Source organism: Trachemys scripta, chromosome 14, assembly GCF_013100865.1.
Source record: "Trachemys scripta elegans isolate TJP31775 chromosome 14, CAS_Tse_1.0, whole genome shotgun sequence".
NCBI lineage: Eukaryota > Metazoa > Chordata > Testudines > Emydidae > Trachemys > Trachemys scripta.
This window is the reverse complement of record NC_048311.1, coordinates 3279813-3284654: the sequence shown is the minus strand read 5'-3', so window position 1 is coordinate 3284654 and position 4842 is coordinate 3279813. Positions and strand designations below refer to the sequence as shown.

At 45.4% G+C, this 4842-nt stretch overlaps 1 non-coding gene across 1 annotated transcript; it reads left to right on the top strand.

Annotated features, from left to right (window-relative positions):
* Positions 1-496: 496 nt before the first annotated feature.
* On the top strand, positions 497-569 carry TRNAK-CUU. The gene has a single exon. It is a non-coding gene; the product is annotated as a tRNA-Lys (tRNA).
* The last annotated feature ends 4273 nt before the right edge of the window (positions 570-4842 follow it).

Sequence of the window (4842 nt, the reverse complement as noted above, 5' to 3'; positions counted from 1 at the left end):
CTGCCCCTTCCCCCCAAATGGTTTCATCGAACGCTGGAAGGACATAAGGACCTGCAGGTTTCCCTCACCCACCTCCTAAGGCAAACAGTCATTCCCTTCTCTGACATTCCTGGAGCCGCGCATCCTTGGAGGAGTTTTACCCCGGGGGGATCTCATTCCCTGGGAAAATAGGTGTCTGGCAGCCAGCAGGGAACTGTCTTGTCTGCCCCCTGTTTGGGCGCTGAGAAGCTTAATCTGAGAAACAGCACCTCCTCCTGGTGGGAGAGTCCTAAATGCCACCCTCCCGCACAGGTTTCTCTGAGCAGCTTCTATGAACCCCACTTGTCTGGTCTAGATACCAGCATCTAACTAGCCTTGTAACAGGCCCTATTTGCTAGCTGGAGAGCGAAGCAACCAGGAAAGAAGACAAATGTCAGAAAACAAATCTCAGCGCGCAAAGAAACTTCCTTAGGTCTCCTTCTGCACTGTCTGTGCCTTTGTGATGCCTTGAAGCACTGCCCGACTAGCTCAGTTGGTAGAGCATGAGACTCTTAATCTCAGGGTCATGGGTTCAAGCCCCATGTTGGGTGTTTGATCTTGCGGTCTTATACATCACTCTTTCCCTTATATTCTAAGGGCAGAATGGAATCCCCTTTCTGTCCTCTTGATGATCTGAGGCTGTCTCTGACCTTTAGTAGAACATGAAGAGAAAACAAATTGACAATTCCGTGGTCCTAAGAGAGTTGAGTCTCTTCTAAACCAGGCAAGTGAGGGAAAAAATAACCTTTCAGAAGCTGATTGCCGCCCTTCCCTCCCTCCTCCCCCCCGGGATCTGTAGCTTCTCTACTTCTTTCTATATCTTTGCCAGGGCTCAGTAGTTGAGATAATTGCTTCTTTCTCAAATCCTCCACCAGCCCTCTTCATTGTGATGGAGATGGATTGAGGCTGAAGATTCCAATCACATTTTATTCATCCCTCGTACATTTCTGTAAGCCCTTGGAGAGTAAAACAAGATAGCAATAAAACTATATATATATATATATTTAAAAAGGACGTGGCCTCAATGTACCTCGAGGTAGGCAGAAGAAGCGGAGATGATTGCATTGGGGGTAAATAAAACAGCAGAGGACTGGCCTCAATGTATAATAATACTGGAAATTGTTTTAATATGTTTTCTGTTTCTCTTTTATATCAATTGACTGTGCTAAAAATATGAAGGGAACTGTAAGGAAACGAGGAGCTCAGAGCTTGTCTTAACCTCCTTTGAAGAAGAACGAATGTCCTCAGTCGGACAGAAAGTAGGTCTAGAAAGTCAAGCCCAACACACTCATAACAATCTCCCTGGTGGTCTAGTGGTTAGGATTTGGTGCTTTCACAGCCTGGGTTTGATTCCTGGTCAGGGAATTACTCTCTTCAATAACAGTCTTCCTTTCCTTCCTAACTTGCAATTCAACTGGAAAAATGCAACTTGCTGGAAAATTGTTTGGAGGCCATGGGGAAAGCAAAACTTCCTTCTACCAACTAGTACAATAAGGGTATCTGCACCTTAAAGCCCAGCCTCTATACCCTTTTAGACAAATACACTTGTGCAAACAATTTATTGTTTCCTTGTTACCTAGCCTAATCCACATTATAACAACATTCCAGTTTGACCCAAGATCTTTTTTCTTTTCACTTTTCTTGGTGAAACAAAACAAAACAATCATTTTGGGTCCATCAAAATATTTCACTAAACATAATAAACATGACGAAGTCAGAATGCAATCCGCTCACATCGAGGGGGAGCACAAGCCCTCCCTGGGTTTCTCTGCTAATAATTTTAGTGCCTAACACACTGTGTGCTGAGTTATTTTAGAAAAAAGCTTGTAAAGATTGTGGGTGCTGGTTACTTGCCTATATGGCCCACACTGTTGAGTTTGAGGTTCACCATTGTTTTCTCACAATGCTGTTCCTGTGTTCTGCCTCAGTTATGGTGTCCATCTTTTATTCTCATAATAAATCAGCAGGGAGACTAAAACACAATAGAACTCCAGTAATAGCTTTTATTGGACCAGCTTCTGGTGGGTAGAGACACAAGCTTTCCTGGGAGCTACATGGCTACAATGACAAATGGGCAAATGCCCATAACACATGAACAAGTTCTTCTTTCACACTCAAATGCATCACTTTTGGTGTTACACCAAGAAGCTTATTAGCCCGCATACCGTTTCTTCTCCACATTTTGAGGTTACCTTTTGAGTGTGTCATCATTGATTAAAAATTGCAAGTGGCCAGGTAGCAAGCGACAACATAAAGAAGAGCCAATTATTAATCTGCCCCACCGCTAACTCTGCCCACCATCTCTGTCTTAGTTTAGAAAATAGGGGAGGTTTTAATTGTGCCTGGTTCAACCTAGAAAGAGAGAGTGGTAAGCTAAATTGCTCAAACACACATTTCCTCATCTCTGTGAAAGAAAGAAATGAAAAAAATATAGCCAACATAAACGTTTCTGAACTTTCCTCTGAAATGTGAGGTTTAATAAATTAATAGTCTCATAACTGAACTGATGTAAGTGAGAGAAAGGATGGCATAGGAAAGGGCTGTAAAATGTCTACTAGAAAGGCTGTTCAGAAAGCTGCAAGAAGGAACTTTCTTCCCAGACCAGAAAATTACCATTGGGGATGTTGAAATTCCAATAGCTATCCTTGGGGATCCAGCCTACCCCTTGCTCCCATGGATCATGAAGCCTGTATACAGGCAGTCTGGACAGCAGTAAGGAGCAGTTCAACTATGGACTAAGCAAGTCCAGAATAGTGGTAGAATGTGCCTTTGGACTTTTAAAGGGGCACTGGTGCAGTTTGCTGAGTAGGTTAGAACTCAGTGAAATCAATATTCCCATTGTTATTGCTGCTTGCTGTGTGCTCCATAATATCTGTGAGAGTAATGGGGAAACATTTATGGTGGGGTGGGAGGTTGAGGCAGATTGCCTGGCAGCTAATTTTGAACAGCCAGACACCAGGGGAATTAGACAAGCACACCGAGGTGAGCTGCACATCAGAGAGGCTTTGAAAAACAATTCATGACTGATCAGGGTACGGTGTGACAGTTGTGTGTGTTTGTCCTCGATGCAAACCTGCCCCCTTTGGTGAATGTACTTCCCTGTAAACCATTTCTCCTTCCCCCCTTCGACCACAGCTGGCACAGGAAATAAAGTCCTTATTGTTATGAATCCATTCATTCTTTATTGATTAAAAAATACTTGAAATCATTGACAATGCTGACTAGTAAAAGGAAGTCTGGGTGTACAAAGGGTTTGATAATGGGTGGGGTGGGGGAGGTGGGAACGACAAGGCCACATTGGTTATTGTATCCACACCACAAATCAATGCCCGGTGGCAAGGCCTGTATGAAATTGTCCGGCAGGCCTGTCACCTATGAGGTTCACCAGCCCGACCAGAGGAAGAAGAAACAGGTGTACCATGTGAATCTCTTGAAACCCTGGCAAGCCCAGTAAGGATTGCTAATCACCTCCTACCCACCCTAACCAGTCCTAGGGCCCCAAGTGCCTGAGTTGGACAAGTCGGAGGAGCCCCAATTGGTGACACACTATCGGCTGATCAGCAGAAACAAGCTCAGTGCCTCCTGGAATCCTTCTAGAAGACTTTCACCACATGCCCCAGCCAGACTAATGTTGTATGGCACATGATCCAGGCAACCCCGGGACAGGTGGTCCGGGAAACGAACTGCCCCCTCCCACAGCAGACGTGAGAGATTGTGGAGAAGGAGGTCCAAACAATGGTAGAATTGGGAGTCATCGAGTGGTCATGAATTGAGTAGTGCAGCCACATTGTAGTGGTCCCAAAACCCAATGGGAGCCATCACGTCTGTATCAACTTTTAGAAGGTAAATGTAATCTCGAAGTTTGATGCTTATCTGATGTCCCAGATTGATGAGCTCCTCGACTGTCTTGGAACTGCCAATTATATCACCACACTTGAGCTCACAAAAGTATATTGACAGATCCCCCTAGACCCACCTTCCAGAAAGAAGACGGCGTTCGCCACCTCATCAGGGCTGTATCAATTTGTCTGGATGCCCTTCAGCCTCCATGGGGCTCCGGCTACCTTTTAGTGCACGATGGATCGCCTCCTAATTCTGCATATCACCTACGCATCCACTTACCTAGAAAAGGTTGTTATCTATAGTCACCATTGGGAAGAAAACTTACTCCAGGTAGCAGCTGTCCTGTGGACAATTCAGAAAGCGTGCCTCATGGCCAACCCAAAGAAATGTCAGATTGGATGGCAGGAAACTACCTACCTGGGATATATTTGAGGTCGAGGCCTTGTACAGCCCCACATAGGGAAAGTCCGAGCCCTTCAGGCCTGCCCAGTGCCAACTACAAATCAGTTTTGGGGCAAAGCAGGATACGATTGACACTTCATCCCCCATTTTACATCTATCACGGCTCCCCTCACTGCTCTTTTAACTAAGGACACTTCACTTCAAGTACGATGGTCAGTGGAATACGAAGAGGCATTCCAAAACCTCAAGGAGAGCCTGTGTTGGGAACCTGTACTATTCAGCCCCAATTTTGACCAAGAGTTCCTGGTCCAGATGGATGCTAAGGAGGTGGGCCTAGGGGCCGTCTTGTCCCAGGAGGTAGATGCAGAGGAGCACTCCGTACTCTGCATTACCCAGAAGCTCTTCCCCAGAAAACGCCAATATGGGGTTATAGAAAAGGAGTGCCTCGCCATCAAATGGGCGATTGAGGCCCTCAGATATGATTTTTCTGGAAAACCCTTAATTATGATAATCGATCATGAGCCTCTAAGGTGGTTGGGCACCATAAAAACCACCAACGCTCGGCTGATGAAATGGTAC